At 46.9% G+C, this 18,456-nt stretch overlaps 1 protein-coding gene across 1 annotated transcript in view; it reads left to right on the top strand.

Annotated features, from left to right (window-relative positions):
- Positions 1 to 12,225: 12,225 nt before the first annotated feature.
- Positions 12,226 to 18,456, top strand: part of TSPAN18 (tetraspanin 18) — a 223,270-nt gene continuing 217,039 nt past the window's right edge. The window contains exon 1 of the mRNA XM_039538227.1: positions 12,226 to 12,363. The gene's annotated coding sequence lies outside the window, so the exon portion shown is untranslated. The remainder of the gene's footprint in view (positions 12,364 to 18,456) is intronic.

The following is an 18,456-nucleotide window of genomic DNA, read 5'->3' as shown; positions in this document are numbered from 1 at the left end:
TCTTTAACACTCAGATGCCCAACTCCCAGTGGGGTCTAAAACCAAATAAATCTGTTTTACCCTGTATAAAGCTTATTCAGGATAAACTCAAATTGTCCACCCTCTATAACACTGAGAGAGATGCACAGCTGTTTGCACCCCCCGCCCCGTATTAATACCTACTATAGGTTATCTAATAAGTAAAAAGTGATTTTATTAAATACAGAATGTAGGATTTAAGTGATTCCAAGTAGTAACTGACAGAACAAAGTCAATTACCAAGTAAAATAAAATAAAACATGCAAATCTAAGTCTAATACAGTAATACAACTGAGCACAGATAAAAACCTCACCAGTAAGCTTCCTTTTACAGACTAGTCTCCTTCTAGTCTGGGTTCAGCAACCACTCACACCCCCGGTGGTTACTGTCCTTTGTTCCAGTTTCTTTCAGATATTCTTAGGGCGGAGAGGCTCTTTCTTTAGCCAGCTGAAGACCAAATGGAGAGGTTCCTACTGGTTTAAATAGATTTTTCTCTTTTGGATGGAGACCCCTCCTCTCTCCTATGCAAAGTCCAGTGCCAAGATGGAGTTCTGGAGTCCCTGGGCAAGTCGTATGTCCATGCATGACTCTGTTTTTACAGGCAGAAGCCATTGCCCACATGATATCTTGAATGTCTCCAAGAAGACCTTCTTATGTGGATTGGAGCATTCCAAGATGCATTAATTCTTAAATGCTTCTTGATTGGGCACTTAACTTCGTGAATTCCTTTCTCCAGGAACTGACCAAATGCTCTACTAAGTTTATTTAGAAATCAAGCCAGTACATGGCCAATATTCATAACTTTGAATACAAAAATGATACATGCATACAAATAGGATTAATAGATCATAACCTTTACATAGATATGTTACATGGCATATGTAGCACAGAACATATTCCAGTTATGTCATACACATTCATACATTGCTCAGTGGTTTGACCATTGGCCTGCTAAACCTAGGGTTGTGAGTTCAATCCTTGAGAGGGCCGTTTAGGGAACTGGGGTAAAATATGTCTAGGGATGGGTCCTGCTTTGAGCAGGGGGTTGGACTAGATGAACTCCTGAGGTCCCTTCCAACCCTGATATTTTATGATTCTATAAGCATATTTCCATAAAACTGTGTGAGAGGTGCCATCACACCACCATTCAAACTAAAAAAGTTCAAAGGACACAGTGCACCACTCTGCTGCAATGTGACGTACGCACCTGTCCTCAGAAGTCAGCCCAAAGCAATCCAAGGTGCTTGCTGGGCTTCACCAGCAGCCTCTACACCCCTGCTTCGGCCCTTGGAATAAGCCAATGCACTGTCTGCAATGGGCAGGCTCTTGTGTTCCCTGCCTTCTGTTCTCCCTCAGTGGGATCTCCCAGATACCTGGTCAGTTCCATCCCAGGACCTCATTTCCTTCTGACCTAGGCACTGCATGCTGGTTTCCTGTGCAGAAGGGCTCTGCTTCTGCACACTTTCCCTCTCTTTTCAGAACTAAGGGGAAAAAGCCAAATCCTTTGGAGAATGTCTCCTAAAGCAGGGACACAGGTGGGAAATCTCACTCCAGCAGGTGTCCTTGTAGCTTCACATGATAACGCTCTGGTTCTGTCTAGTTCACTTTTCATGATCCTAAGGTTCCCCACTGAGAGGGGAACCCAACAGCTCTGAGACAGGCTGCGAGTCAACAGATAATCTTGCAAACAGTCAGAGCCATTTGTCTATCTACATCCTTAAGCGCTAGTGTGTCTGTCTCTCATCTCTAACATACTCATCACTGTAGTATTTAGACACCAGATTAAATGACCTTCTTAACTATTATTTGTTTTACTATAGCACCCCAAGTGAGATGGTGACACATTGAGCTAGTAGCTGTACAGACACATGAAGTGTTTTTGCCCCAAGCAGTTTCTAATCTCAATAAGACAGGCAAAGAGCAGGAGAGGAAACAGAGGCACAGAGACTTGCCTGAGATTACACAAGTCAGTGGCCAACTCCCATCTTGAAGCGCCATCCAACACCCTAACCACTGGACCACACTACCTTTCAAAAGGTTCTGCTTTTTCATATGCTTGTATGAATTCTGAGTCCATTCCTCACATCCTCTGGATCTATTGTTCTGTCATCCATAGGACTGATGGGTTTGGAACCACCCCACCCCCTCACTCAGCATGTACCAGGATTCTCTGATGTTCCTCAGGGAGGAAGTTGGCTCAGGGCTCCACTCCGTAGCAGTCCTTTGGCAGTCAGATCTCCTTTCCATTATTTGCAATGGAACAAGTCATCACCTTTTCTGGTCCTGGGGGGATATTTTTCCTCCTCTCCCAAGGTGAAATAGCTGGGTCCTGCCAAAGCATCACTTAAGGAAGGACAACAAGAAGTAGCAATGTCCCTGGAACTGAGTGATTGATCCCAGGAGTCGCTGCTAATGTGTCCCCTCCAAGCAATCCTCTCAGGAACAAGCCCTAAAAGTCTGTAACCCAGATTAAGGCATCCAGAGGGCAGTGGTTTGTTTCCCCCCACTCAAGGTAATTGCAAACAAGACAGAAGGCTTCGGTGATGTTAGAAGTACCTGCTACTGGAATGAAGCCTGTTGTGCTTAATGCCTCTGGAATGGTGCCCATACTTGAACTCCGAGGGCTAGGTTTGAATTTAGCAGGCCTCAGGGTGTGGGATCCTTGCTGGAAAAAATGATGCCAAAGAATTTGCTGCTGTTGCTGCTGCCATAACCCTCGGAAGCTGGAGAGGAAAAGCAAGCAGGAGCCCAGGCTGGCCTTGAAGTGCTGAATGGGGCTTTCGGAAGGAAAGGAAAGGAGAGGGTGAGGTGATTGAATTGTTTAAACAGCTGCAATGAATCAGCAACTCCCTTCCCCTCCCCCTGTTGCACAGCAGCCCCCTCCATGCCAAGCAAAACAAAGCAATCCTGAAAAATGTAATTCACCACAATGGTGTCCTATCGCACTGCAGGATGGAACCAGCTTGCTAGCTGGGGAGGAAGGAAAGAGATGTGTTCAGGTGAGGCAGAGAGCTGAGGAGATGGGTAGACTACTTCAGAAGACAGGAGCTTGGAGGAGAAGGCTCTCATTCCAACAGTGAAGGGACACAGAGGTGACAAATGGAGTGAATAGGAGGGGAACAAAGAAAGAAAAGGGACCAAATTCAGCTCTGACATAAGCAGACTGCAATGGAAATTGCTCTATTTACATTACGAGTTAAATGTCCCGTTGACCATCAGGTTGATTAGAGCAAGTTTATTTGTAACCAAGGTTTGGTATGTTACACATCCTTCTCTAGGGATTGGTCCACGGAGGCTAACAACCCTACTACTGCTATCACCAGCTAATGGCGTCATTCCTTTGGCTCAAGTGGCAGTGGTCTGTGCTTCGGAGTTAACAATCTGGTGGGGCAAACCTGGGCAACAGCTGGTGCAGGGAGGTTGGTAGATTGTGGAAAGCTTTCAAAACCAGTAGAGAAGTTTGGAGCTGGCTCCTGAGATGAATATGGAGACTGTGGGGCTGAAAATAATGCTTTGTGAAAGGAGAGAGGTATTTGGAAGAGAGGGAAAATGTGAAGAAGAACTGGGAATTCATTACAAGAGGCAGGCAAGCACCGCTTATTTTAGGTACAGTAGCTAGAAAACGGTGTGTAGCTACTAGTCAGGCCTCCTTTCTGCCCATCCCCCAGTCCTTCAGCGGGGCTGCAGCTCAGTCTGTCAGGCTGAGTTCGGTTAAGCATTGTTATTACAGGGAGCGCAGTTAGAGCCCTTGTAATTGCCCACTGATGGCGTAATGGCCTCTCTGAGGATTCATCCCAGGCACAGTAATGACACAGCTGGCCTGTCTCGCCCGATGGGATCATTTCCACATTATTATAACTGTGATTGCCAGCTCAATAATTTCAGAATATTTTTAGCCCCTTAAGGGGGAAAATTTGAGTTTGCTGAGTTCCCCCCACCCCCCTCCTATCTGACAGTTAGAGGCAAAGAAAACTTCTAAGCAAAGTCAGAGCAGGCTGCCCTATGTATGCAGCACCCTCCCTGGACCCCTCCTGGGAGACAGGAGAACTCTCTGCAAGCTGCTGACAGACCACAGAGAGCAAGCACTAGTTAGGATGTTTCTGCAGTACAACCAAGAACAATGGGGTAAAACTGAGCAATGGGAAATTTTGGCTGAATATCACACTAGGCTCTGTCAGATAACGAAATAGCCTCCCAGGAGAAAGGGTGGGAGCCCCAGCAATTAGGTCATGTCTGGTGGGCAGAGTATATGCACTAAGTATGCTTATTTCTAGGATCTGTTCCTTCTCTCAGCCCCTCTTACTCTTTCTTTGTACCCCATCCCAAAAGACAATCTGAGAGCTAATATGGCTTGTGCTTAGTATGTCTGCCTGCAGCTCAGGAAAGACCATGAGCCTCCCTTCCTGCATCCTCTGGCAGGTGATCTAGTACAGCAGCTCTGACTTTTCCTCTCTTCAGCACCTGTTTGATGTGAAATATAATGTACAGGGCCCTGTTACTCTGGGGAGAGTGGGACACAAATGCAGAACCTACCCCTCTCCCTCCTATTCAGGGCCTAGATTGGCTAAGCTGGCCCTGTAGATTATCATTTGTATACACAGATCTGGATCAACATGTTATGATATCAGACCAGAGCCGTAGGCCTCTACTGGTTTTTGTTTAAACACTTTATTACATTTTATGAGCATCATGCAGACCAGACCGACCTTAAGAGACGTGTCCTGGTGGTATCTACAATAACCAATTAAAATCCAAGCCACGTCTTAACTCTATTTTCAATGAACTACCAAGAGGCAGTACTCATCCCTATAGAGTGAATAGAGATCTCATTAACTGCCTTTAATTGTGAGCAGCGGCGAGTGGGTTTTGTACGTTGGGGAGCATTTCTGTAGACACAGCATGTTCCCAATGCATATGTTGAGAAATTATAATGAATCCAGCAATCAATATGGAATTGTTTTGCATCCTTCCAGTGCTGAGGCTGTGCTTCAGCTGCTGAGGTTATTTGAATGGATAAACATCAGCTGAGATAATCACTTTTGTTCACCTGAAAGATTAGTAATTTTCTCTTTATTTGTTGTCTTCTCTATTAATTGGTCCCCAAAATAACCTAGTAATAAGATACACTTTTTACTGCATCTTCCCTGTGAGGCTCTCAAAGCATTTGATAACAATTAAGCCTCACAACACTTCCATGAGATAGGTGGTAATATCCCCATTTTACAGGGGAGAAAACTGAGGCACAGAGGAGTTAGGTATTTCTCACACAGCACACAGCAGTTTAGTGACAGAACCATGAACCAGAACCCCAGATCTCAGTTTCATCCTGGAACTATTGTACACACTTCCTCCCTTAGTGGAGGGACAGTGAAGGTGTGTGTGTCATTATAAACAAGGGCCATTGTGAGAGTACCCAGCTTTAAGCATGTTAGCTGGCATCCATAGTACACTGTGTGTAATAAGATAGTGGGAAGAGCAGAGGCTGAATTATGTGTTATGCACAAACACACACTTCACCAGTCCTATGTGATTGAGAGAGAGTGACTTCTTTTTTTTGTTCATTGGCAATCCCTTGAATTGACAAGTAGATGAAGAGACAGTATATTACCGAGGCCACATGAGATGGTGACGGTTTAGCTTTGAAGAACAGTATTGACTCAGTTAACCCTGGGAGTGTCAAGACTATTTTATTCATTTGGCATGTGTAGTAGTTCCTAAATTTGGGGTCTTTAGAGATTTTCAGTATTGTACCTCGTCTTTCCTTTGTGGAGTGTTCCTTCTTACCAATGCTGATTCCCTTTTGAGCGTAATAACTTTATATAGGTAGTTATGTCAAGACATTCATTCTAAGCCATATTTTCACATGCTTGTAACTCTCTCAAAAATGTCTCCTTTCTAGCTGCAATGCCCCAGACTTGGTCTTGGTTTGAAGCTTAATTGTTTTAGAAAGTTTGAATAGAATCCTTTCTACCATTAGTATTTTTGACTAGGGAAACAGGGATTTCTGCCAGAGAATCTAGTGTAATAATAAGTTCTATAGCAATGCTAATATCGCAGGAAGGATTGTCCAGTGATTAGGGGGCTGTCCTGGAACTTAGAAACCTGAATTCAGTTTCCAGCTCTGCCACAGACTTCCTGTATGACTTTGGTCAAATCACTCAGTCTTCCTGTGGCTGATACCCATCTGTAAAATAGTATTTACCTCTATTATGCAAGTGCTCTACAAAAAGAGAGGTCTGTATATACGTAGATAATTAATAGAAAATGTGCTAATAAATGGTCCTCCTTCTCAAATGGGGGCATATCTAGTAGGAGTCTGTCTTGGGTACAGTACTACTAAATATTTCATGGACAATGGAGTGGAGAGTACACTTACAAAATTTGCAAATAACAATCTGGGAGGAGTTTCAAGCACTTTGGAGGACAGGATTAGAATTCAAAACAACCTTGAAAAATTAGAGGACTGGTTTGCAATCAGCAAGTTGAAATTCAATAAAAACAAGTGTAAAATATTTCATTTAAGAAGAGAAAATCAATTGTACAACAACAAAGTGGGAAATAACTGGCTAAGCAGCAGTATTGCTGAAAAGGATCTGGGGGTTAATTTGTGATCCACTATGAAGATAAGCCAACAATATAATAGAGTTGTGAAAAAGGGCTAATATAACCTGGAATGTATTAAGAGGAGTCTTGTGTGTAAGATACTAGAAGTATTTATCCTGCCTATCCAGCACTGGTGAGGCCTCAGCTGGCGTACTGTGTCCAGTTCTGTGTGCCACACATCAAGAAAGATGTGGACAAACTGGAGAGTCACAAAAGAGCACCAAAAAAAAAACTTATAAAAGGGTTAGATAACCTGACCTATGAGGAAAGGTTTAAAAAAACCTGGGTATGGTTAGTCTTGAGAAAAGAAAACTGGGGTGGGGCTGTTTATTGTCTTCAAATATGTTAAGGGCTGTTATGATGAGAACAATGATCAATTCCTCTCTATGGCCACTGTAGGTAGGAGAAGGAGTAATCTGCTTAATCTGCAGCAAGGGAGATTTTTAAATACTAGGAAAGTCTTTTTAACTATAAGGGTACTTGTCTTGGAACTAGCCTTCCAAGGAGGTTGTGGAATCCCTGTCACTGGAGGTGTTTAAGGACAGATTGGACAAACACCTGTCAGGGATAGTCTTGGTTTACTTAGTCTTATCACAGTGCAGGGAGCTGGACTAGATGACTTTTGAGGTCCCTTCCAGCCATGCATTTCTGTGGTTCCATTAATATGCACTATTAGGTTTTGTGAGACCAATAAAATTGTGGTTGTGTACCCTGCAAATGGTTGCTGGTGGGCAGGAGTTAACACCATCTTCATAGGGTGCTGTAAGGATAAGCATACTAAAGACTGTGAACTGTTCAGATGCTATGGTGGTGGGAGCCTATACCCGAGTACCTATCCATCTAGATAGATGTACTTGATGCTGTACAGTGGAAGCTCAGTGATCAACAGATACCAGTTCCCTGCCCTGAGGTGTTTACAGCTGGACACTCTGAATTGTGGACCAGCCCTATCAGAGTTTGTTCTCTTTGCAGAAAAGATGGAGACAGAGTAAGTCTGGTGTATCTGTGGGGAGGCTAATTCAGGCATATCGGCTGGAATGAGAGGCCTGGAATGAGAGGCCAGGACTGAGTTTGCCACATAAGAGCAACCTGAAGGCCATTGAGAGGTTTAAAACAAGGATGATATTTTTGGGCAGCTGATCTATCACAATACTATATAAGCAAATACAAGTGTCTTCAGAGTTAAACCCATCTTTCTAGAACAGTCCTAACAGACTGAGTGCCACTGAGTTTGGGTCGGTTCCTTCAGAGGTGGGTGGATCTCACTGGAAGTAAAGGCAGGATTTGGGCCTGTGCTCCAGGTTTTGCATTTCACAAAATTAAATGGAATTTTTTTCCTCATAATTTTTTGTAACTTTTTACTGCCAATGAAAGGTGCCAGTCTGACAGTTCTTGGTGACCAAGCCATCTGAATACCAGAGCAGGTTTAAACTTGGCAACAGCAGGGCAAGCTTCCCATATACTGCCTCAGACTTCTAGCATTCAAGAAGGAAATTTAGTCCTTGGCCACTGTGCTGTGATTGCCAGTACTCTGACCCTCTTCGTGTCGCCAACATGTAGCTTGCCTCCTCTGAGCAGTGACACAAGGCCAGGGTGTGTGGTGTACAGTGAGCTGGAGGCGGAATTGGATCCCTGGCAGGATGGGTCTGCGGGGTGAGGCATCTGCCAGGCTCTCACACAGCTAGCTTAACAGCCAATTGTTTGTATAGCCTCGGGTTTCCCAGTGAGCTTCCCCCTTTGTCTTGTGTTGCTCATGTGGTTTTCATTAAAGTCAGAGTGGGAGGGGGGAGGAGGAAGGCATGTGTGTAATTGCAGCACTCTGCTTTGTCATGCCAGAGAAAGTATTGGACAGTAGCAGGGCTCCAGGCATAGGGTGACCATATTTCCCCATGCGTGGCTGGCCCTCCCCATTCCTCTGCGCTCCCCGCCCCCTGCAGCTGGCCCAAGCAACTCTGACAAGCCCCCTCTGCCCCCCACGTGAGGCTGGGATTGCTGGAACCCTGCCTGCCCCCCACGCGAGGCTGGGATTGCTGGAACCTTGCCTACCCCCCACAAGAGACTGTCGCTGGTTGCTGGAACCCCGCCTGCACCCTCCACGGGCCCTGCCTCCTCTTCTCCCCTGCAAGGGGCTAGCATCGCCGTTCGCCCCCTGCAATGTTCCTCTGTACTGCACCCCACTTTTTTGACAAAAGTGGGCATTTGTCCTGTTTGCTCTTGCCAACCAGTCAAGTCAGCAAAAGCAAATGGGACAAATGCCCACCTTTGCCAAAAAAGTTGGGACGGCCAGGACAGGGCTTAAAAAAGGGCTATCTTGGCCAAAATGAGATATATGGTCACCCTATGCAGGCAGAGTTCCTCATGCAATGCACCAATGGCAAAGTTTGGGCATATTCTGCTGGTTTCATGGAAAGGAACAACTCCCTCCTCCCTGCTGCAAAAAACAAGTTGTTGGTACAATCAACAGTAGCCTACAGAAAGGGCCTGAACAGATGCAGAGTGTGGCATTTAAACCCTTCCTGGGCTGATCGGGGACCCCACTGGCCTACAGCTCCTCTTGTGATTTTGTAGTGTTTTATGCCCTCTTTGCCCCCTTACTGCTCAGTTTGGGGATGACCACGAGAAGCCAGGTGGCAAAGACTCAGCCCCACTGTGCCCAGGGTTGGGTGTTACGGTGATGGTCACTCCACAAGTGTCAGACTGCACTGACAACTTTGCCTCCTCTACCATATCCTCTCTCTTCAGCCCATTGACTGGGTGAGTTTCACTCATGCTGAACACCAGAGGCCCAGTTATGGTTTCAGCTTTACTACAGTAAGTCTAGATAATGCCACTAAATTCAATGAGGGGACTCCAGATTTCCACCAGTGTAAATAAGAGCAGAATCTTTCCCCCAGTGAATGCCAAAGCAGTGCAAGTTATGCTGCTTTGCCATTGGCAGCATTCCCTTCTTCCCAGGCACTTGTGTGGGGAAGGGACAGCCTATCAGTTGGCCAATCCCCTCTGCTTCCCTCCCGCCTCAGTAGAGCTACTCACCTAGGAACTGTACCCCAAAGTAACAGGCTTCTGTCAGCAGGGTCCATCGGATGACGACCTTCTCCGATGTGTACAGAGCATTCCACATGATAAGGGAGAGACCTGAGACAAGAACACATAGCAAAACTGCTTCACAGGCTGAGAGATGTTGCAGGTGAAAGGGGCTAGCCTTACCTTCCCCTCCTTCAGTAATGCTCTCAGGGCAGATTAATCTCTGAAGTTGGTGGGACTGAGAGGAGAGTCCCTATACTTTGAGAGATGTTATTTTGGGGTGGCCAAAGGCCACCGTTGTTTTTCATCTTTGCAGACAATGTCTATACTATGAGCTAGCTCGAGTATAAACAGCGGGGTAGTTGTCAAAGCAGGGGCAGCAGCAGCAGCTGTGCCAAGTTCATATCCACCGGTTTCAGAGTGGTACATACTTGGCACAGCAAAGCCATGCCTTTGCTGCCATGGCTACACTGTAAGTGTACGTGAGCAGGGGGCTTGCAGCCATAGCTCATTGGAGGCAATGTCTATACTAAGTTTGCTTGGCTGCCTCTTTCCCTCATGGTAGGTTCCAGATGAGGGAGAGCAATTGGCATGTAGCAGAGAACAGGAGCAGCTTGATATTGATGAACAACGTCATAGTCAAGTGGACTGCCTGGAAAAGAGCTGGTCACAGCCTGGCTCTCAGCTGGGAAGCTCTGGGCAAGTTCCCTCTTCCCCTGCTGTCTGGCCTTTCCTCTGATGGATGGAAGGACAATGTTGCATGTCATGAATTATTTTCTTTCTATTATATGGATGGGATTCAGGGGTGCGGGAGTGGAATGGAAGAAGTAACTGCCTGGGTGGGTGTTGCATCAAGGAACTGTCACTCAAACCGTCCCCTCCAGCATATACAAATAGAAACATAGCCTTATGTTGCTGGACTGAAACACAGCATCTAAAGAGACCCTGCTTCTTCCTCCAGCCAATCTCATAGGGGACCAAGAGGGTATGGAAGAGTAAGACCGAATGCCCACAAAGTGCAGGGGGGCAAGAGGAGGGAATTCAACAATGAACCATTGTCCTTATTTATCTATTTCATTATGTGGCACATGCTGATGGCAAGAAGATCATGACTTTTCCTTTGGGGGCTTGACCTTGCTACAGTTATTCAAGTCTTGGAACCTTGAGGTCAGATTGTCAATGCTCCGTATGAGGCTGAACGTTCAAACTATTCAGAATTGGTAACTAGTCCTGAGCATGTTGGTCTTTTATTGAGTATGCCTGGGATTGAGTGTATCAGGATTCAAGCAAAGATAGGGTGGCATGCACCTATGCAGGTATGCCAGTGGGGCTGCACTGTGTCTATGGGGCTGTCTGTGCAGATGGTAGAGCTAGATGAAAATTTTAAAAGAAACTTTCATTCTACTTGTTTTCTAAATGGACCAATTTTGTGTTTTTCAAAATTTGCTTCAGACTTTTTGTTGTTTGTATTACAGGAACACTCAGAAGCCCCAACTCAAGGATCAGGTCCCCATTGTACTAGAGGCTGTACAATATATAAATAAGTCCCTCTTTCAGCATTCCCACTCTAGGATAATAAGCTACAATAGGTAGAAGAAACACTTAAGGGAGTGTGGTCTAGTGGTCAGAGGACAGGGAGTTGGGATGTCTGGGTTCTAATCCCATCTGTGCCACTGACTGCAACTTTGGGAAAGTTGCTTCACTGAAATATTAATCATTTCTGAAAGGGAAAATGAATAAGCTGGTCAAACAAAAAACATAAAAATCCAGTTTAATTTGTGAAAACCAAGGTTTTAATTAAAATCTCCAGTTTTGAAAAATGGCCATATTTAATCAAAACCAGCTTCTGAATGAAATATTCCATTGATGCTTGCAGTGTTGTAGCCATTAGACAAGGTGGGTGAAGTAATACCTTTTATTGGATCAACTGCTGCTGGTGAAAGAGACAAGTTTTCCAGCTACACAGCACTCTTCTTCCAGTCTGGGAAAGGTCTGAAGAAGAGCTCTGTGTAACTCAAAAGCTTGTCTCTCTCTCCATCAGAAGTTGCTCCAAAAAGATTACCTCACTCACCTTGCCTCTGAAAAATTCCAGTCAGATCCAGTAGATCTGAGAAATCCCATTACACAGAGCTGTTTGATCACAGAGTACTAGGGATTAATTGCTGTGTAAAGTCTTGTTGGAAGTTGCATGTAGTCTTTATAGTCCAGGTACTGAAAGGTATTTAGGCATCTAAACTCCCAATGATTTCAATGTGAGTTAAGCACCACAATACCTTTGAGGATCTGGGTATGCACTATTATGTTACCTGTTTATACTGTTTCAGATTCATCAGTGCCAGCATATGCACAGGCTACTAGCAGACAAGCACAAAACCAATGGGTGATTACAAGGAATACATCTGACTCTGTATCACTTGAGGCAGTTTTTTATGGGTCTGGTCTCTATGAATACACAGAAGGGATCACCTGAGGTTTGTTAGCAAATCAGCCAGGTGGGGCAGGTAACTTCAATGAGCTTGTTAGCGAAGTTATAAAGGGACCTCTGACTGGGTCAGAGTTTATGGAGGCTACTAGTGAGGGGTTACTATTGGTTTAGCCAGCACTGTTTGAAATGGCTCTGACCATGACTGATCCTGTAATAACTCAAAATTCTAGCATCTAAAATTTTCCAGCTCTTTTGTGAATGAAGCATTTTCCTCTTGCATCTCTTAATCCAGGTTGGTTGAGGTTGTTTGTTAATGGGAATTTTAGACACAGGATGTTCACATGCAAGGCTCAGTCTTCACATTAGAGAACCTTGTGCCACACACCAGTTATGGGCAGAAGGGTGATGTCAGCTCCACCTGTTACTTATGATATTTTGATTCCTGATTCTTTGCCTTTGTTTCTTCTCAGTCACTGACATGGTGGTAGATTCTTCATCATTGCTGGGGGATGACCTGCAGCATTTGGGAATAAACCTTTGACATACTGTTGCTTGTTGTTATCTGAATGAGCTCAACCTGGGGATACATTAGCTAGTCCAACTCCAATAGGCATTGGACACATAGTTGGATAAATCCTAGTGTCTTCCAAGGTCACAGGTTCCTGCTGGTGAGTTGGAGCTGGGGCCAGATCCAGTATTTCCTGCCGGGGAGGTGTTTGAAGTGATCCTACAGGATATCCTTAACCAGGAGCAAAAAATCATGGATGCTTGCTTCTGTGTCCGGTGGTACTGGGGTGAGCAGTGGCAGGTTCAGTGAGAAGCTGTTACTCTCTCAAGAAAATGTGCCACTCACTCCCCAACATGCTCCTTCATCTTTTGGGGGCTTCTTGTGATTGTGGGTTTCTAAGTGAATTTACTGCTGATGAGAGATGGACTCAACTATTTATCCCTAGAGCAGATACAGCCTTGGCAGCAACTGGACAAGCTTTCCCCACACTGTCCTCCACCAGTCAGCATCATCTATAAACTGGAGAAACCTGCTCTAGGGATGAGAGGGGAATTCAGACTCAGCTCATCCAGTCTTTGGCCTCCCTGCTGAGACTACCAATGGGGGGTTGGGGAGAGAATAGATGGTGGTTCTTGTGCCAATGTCCTTGCTATCTACTGGGATCTGGACTAAGAACCCACCAGACCCTTTTCACAGATAGCACTGCTCCCCTCTTTGTTCAGTTACCTCCCTCATCTGGGCTCAAACCAGACTCTGCTACAGGAAAAGTGCATTATCTCATTCCCAACTCCCAGAGCAAGCTAGTCACCGTGAGAATGGGCCCAGTCAGAACCACCCTAAATTGTAACTTGAACCTTTCTTGTAGCAGGCCTCTGCCTTGTGAAGATGCTCCCAAAAGAAATACAATGTATGTGTGGAGTGCTTCTTAGGGCATTCTGGGGTTAAAAGAAAAAGGGGTGGGGTTTGGGGAATGGCTTTGTTGACTCACTGTTGGAGGAGATTATCATTCCCCTGTGCATCTGCAGAGAATTCCTAAGAATGTTTTGGGCCTTAATTCCTTCCAAATTTGAGTTGGGTCTGTTGTTACTGGTATGACAGTCTGATGTGATACTCTGTATGCATGGCTGGAGTGTGGGGAAGTGAGTCTGTGTTCATTTCATAGCATCTTGTTTCCCCACACACAACCCCAACCCTTTCAGCTGCATATGGGATGATGGTGCCTGGAGCATAGTCTGTGTTCACCAGTCATCAGCAACAGAAGGCGCAAGCCTAGTGCTGTTGAATCAGAGGCATCTCCAAACATTCAGTTGGCAGGGAAGGCACAGTGAGTGAATGAACTTGCTTTTCACCTCTAGAGCCTTGGGTTTAGGCTGTGACAAGGTCACATCTGCAGAGGAGTTGTCGGATCCCTTAGAATTGTCCCTGCTGCTTGTTATCCCTCCACAGAGCCTATTAACACAATATGGCACAACTGGCAGTTTCTCCTCTGCCGAGGTCTAGGGTTGGAACAGAAGCAGGAGACTGCAGGACTGGATCAAAGTGCATCAGCTGAACATCCCAGGGGAGATGGGTGCAGCAGTAGGACTGGAATAGCAGAAGGAGCTGTAGGTGTGTAATCTGAGGTGTATCAGCACAGCTGGTGGGGCTTGGGGTAGGACTGGAAAAGCAGGGGGGCCTGCAGGTCAGGACTGAGGAGGGGGGAGAGCATTATCAGGCTCTCATTTTCCTGAGAACCACCCTCAACCCCCTCTTCTCCCCCCCCCCAAATGTTTTAAACAAAATTCAAACAGGCCCCCAGCTCCCAAACTCCCTTGTGGCAGATGCTGGCTCTGCTCTGTGGGCAATTTGCAGGATTCTAGCCCAGCAAAGAAGGCACTTTTTTTTTTGGCTCTTAATCTGCTATCGTTGCTATTTAAGTACTTAATGGGCAGCCTCTTGCAAGCCTCACAATATCCCATCTGTGAGCACAGTCTGTGCAGCCACCACTATATCTTCCCTTGGTTCAGTTCCCCAGCCCTCCTGCTGCCCCTTCCCCGCCCCGCCCCGGAGCACAACAGATTGTCTCACCCCTCCCAAGCTTGTTTCACTCCAGCTCCCATTAAAACAAGCATTCCTTTAAAGACTTCCCTGAGGGTCCCTCTTCTCAGTTGCCCCCTGCCCCAACCCAGTCCTTGTAACCCCACTCCCCAATTTCCTTTTAATTGTCTTTTCCCTTTATTTTTGGGAACAGCTGGATGATTGCAGCTGTTTCCCTCCACGAGCAGCTTTGGAAGTGAGGTCACAATCTCAGCCTTGCTTGAGCCTCAGGATTCAGGGGGGTGGCAGAGTCAATGAACAGCCTGCAAAATGCTTGAGGTTTAGGTACTGAGAGGTTCAGAGCCAGTGGAATTTTCCATCTTGCTTGTGCTCCCTCCCTTTCCCTGTGCTGCTTGTCATGCCTCAAGGGCACACCGTTTGCCTGCTTTTTCCAGTTAGAGTATTTGACTTTTTTGATAGCATTGAAACTGGAATCGTGTCCATGAAACCCTGAATCTTCCTCATTAATTATCCCCGGGGCCAGCAGGGAGCACTGGAGAAGCACAGCATGCTCAGCACCCAGCATCTAGAGCACCCCCTCTGGAAGGCATTCAGAACATCAGAGCTGGCTTTAAATGCAAGGCCCTGTGGAATTTGAGATGTGCAGGGTGAAAGAGGCAGCATTTCCTGCCTGGATCCAAACAGGAAACACCAGGGTGCCACTGGTGAGAAGGGCTGTGTACACCTGATAGACAACAGTTAGAGAAGACACTGAGTGGCCAGGTGTTCATAAGACTCTATATTAAAGCTTGGTTTGTATTGCTGTGACCATAGCGGTAATGGCCAAACTCCATAATGCTTGGGGCAGAAACAGGCATACGTCAAACAGCAGCAGGCTTATTGGTTAAATTCTGTCCTCAGTTATGCCATTGATTTCTGTGGGGTTTCACACATGTATGTGAAGGCTGAATTTAGACATGGGTGAGCAAATGGGAAGGGTAATCAACCAAGTCTTCCTAGCGCTCCTGCAGATGACTTGCATTGCAGCCATTTTGGAGATGTCTTTAGAATTCTGCACATGCTCAGAGCACTGGTCCATGAGGGATGGAGATGGGAACAAGGTGAAGCTCTGGGATATAGCTGGCTTGCAAAGGCTGTTTCGTGCTGGACCATCCCATAAGTGAGATAAACCTCACTGTCCTGTCAATGCTACAGCACTAAACATGTGAGCCACAAATATGCTCAGCAGTGGCTGTCAAGCACCATTTTCATGAGATTGGTGTAACACAGCAGAGCAGTGCTGGGGCTTCCAGGCTGAAGACTGTTCAAAACCACATTCATTGTGCAAGTGTATGCCACTGGTGAGCATATGTTAGAGGTCCCCCTCACACCTCAATCTGCAGACAGGAATCTATTAGAGCCCCAGCTAAAATGCCTAGGCTCCTCAGCTCAAGCTGTAGCACCTCTTGCTTTTAGCTCTGGAGACCCCTAGTTCATTCTGTGGTATGTCCACCAGATTATGGCTGCCGTAGTAGTACAGAGTGTGGGAGAAGGAAGAATCTTAGCTGCTGGACCTCATCCCATGGGTGAAGGGGAAGAGATTTGTCTTGCTGACTGACTGAGGGAATTCCTGCAAGAATTAGTCCAAGTTTCTTTCAGGCCAAACTTAGCATCACACAAGTTCAGCCTGATTCATGTTTTCACTCCCAATATTTATAAGAGTTTATTAATGAGGGGTGATCAGTGGGAGGCTGGAAGGCTGTGGGGATTTGGAAGTCTTTTAGCAGTGGGCTGCCACTTCAAATCCAGGTCAGGTCAGCAGTGACTGGTAGTCTTACTGTTTTGGTGGGGTTTTGTTTGTTTGTTTGTTTTGTTTTTTAGGCCCTGTGTGAAATAAACTGACAGCTCTTCAGTTCAGTTGCGCATCACAAAACCCCAACCATGATTGACACTCATTTGTTACCTTCTCAGTCTCAGCAGAGACACCAAAATTGACTGTGTGGAAATCACACTCACATGAGCTCCTAAGGGTAGTGCTGTCCCTAGAGAGAGTCCCTCCAGGTCACTGTTGGTGTATACAGTAACTCCTCACTTAAAGTTGTCCTAGTTAACGTTGTTACGTTGCTGATCAATTAGGGAACATGCTCGTTTAAAGTTGTGCAATGCTCCCTTATAACGTTGTTTGGCAGCCACCTGCTTTGTTCACTGCTTGCAGGAAGAGCGGCCTGTTGCAGCTAGCTGGTGGGGGCTTGGAACCAGGGTGGACCGGCAGCCCCCCTATCAGCTCCCCCCTCCCCTAAGTTCCCTGTGCAGCAGCTGCCCAGCAGGCTATCAGTTGCCTGCAGTTCAGCTGTCCCTCCCCCCATGGCCATGTGCTGCTCCCAGGGCCGGCTCGAGACCCCAGCGCGCCAAGCACGCACTTGGGGCGGCATTTTGCCGGCAGGGCAGCAGGCAGGTCCGGCGGACCTTCCGCAGTCATGCCTGCGGGAGGTGCACCGGAGCCGCGGGTCCAGTCGACCTCCCGCAGGCATCACTGCGGACGGTTCGCTGGTCCCGCGGCTCGGGTGGACCTCCCGCAGGCCTGCCTGCGGATGCTCCACCGGAGCTGCGGGACCAGCGAACCCTCCGCAGCTGCAGGAGGTCCCCTGGAGCCGCGGGACCAGCGGACCCTCCGCGGTCATGCCTGCGGGAGGTCCGCTGGTCCCGTGGCTCCGGTGCACCTCCCGCAGGCATGACTGCTTGGGGCGGCCAAATTCCTAGAGCTGCCCCTGGCTGCTCCTGCCCTCTGCCTTGGAGCTGCTCCCCGAGACTCCTGCTTGCTACTCTTAGGAAGAGGGGGGATAATGTCAGGGTGTCCCCCTCCCCCCTGCTCCTGCACCCTGCTTATCCCATCTTCCATAGAGCTGGGGGGACACACAACAGGGCTCAGGATGGAGGGAGCTTGCTGGCAGCAGCTGCAGTCACAGCAAGCTGATCTAATTAACAAGGCAGTGTACTTAAAAGTAGGGTCAGCGTTCTTAAAGGGGAAATGCACATCTCTCTCTCTCTCTCACACACACACACACATGGTGTGTGTCTCTGTCTGAGATACTGTCTTCCTGCTTTCCATTCCTGCTGTCCCACTGTGAGAGTTAACCCTTGAGGGCTCAGCCAATTGCTAGTTCATCATTTAGCAGTAAGGCATTCCCTGGGAAATATCCCACTCTCTGACTCCTCCACCTCAACCAAGCTTCACGATCATTATCACTGTGTACCAGTATTAAATTGTTTGTTTAAAACTTATTGTGTGTGTGTGTGTGTGTGTTGGAAAGAGAATGTGTGCTGTGTGGAACCCCCACTCTGCAGATCAGCAGATGGAGCCCTGATTGATCAGGGAATGGGTAGAGGAGAGGAGCTGACTCTCCACCCCCAAAGTAAAACCCTGCTTGGCTAAAGTGTTGGCAAGAAATCCCACCCCGCCCTTGTTGCATGGACAACTGTGCCAGTGGGCATGTGCTGCTGCAGGAACACAGCAGACTGAGAATCTAACTGTGGGTTGGCCGGCAGGCTGCTCCCTGCATCTTTCTGTGTGGCTACTGTGAGTTGGCACAGCATGCAAGATTCAGCCAGAGTCCAAAGGGAGGAAGGCATCCCAATGAGAGACTGATACTGTGGGCTCTGGGGCTGTTTGTTTTTCTGGTGAAGCTGCTGTTACTGATAAAAGGGCTGGAGTGAATATTTGCTTCCCCAAAGGCTGTAGGAGGGTTCTCCCCACCAAGGCAACAGGTGGGAGCTAGTTTTTTTCAAACAGAAAGGGGACCCCCCGCTACAGCTGATTATTCATATTCTATTTTGACATCTTTCCCCTTCCTCTATAAGGAG

This window comes from Mauremys reevesii, linkage group 4, assembly GCF_016161935.1.
Source record: "Mauremys reevesii isolate NIE-2019 linkage group 4, ASM1616193v1, whole genome shotgun sequence".
Classification (NCBI taxonomy): domain Eukaryota; kingdom Metazoa; phylum Chordata; order Testudines; family Geoemydidae; genus Mauremys; species Mauremys reevesii.
This window is presented reverse-complemented; position numbering and strand designations above follow the sequence as displayed.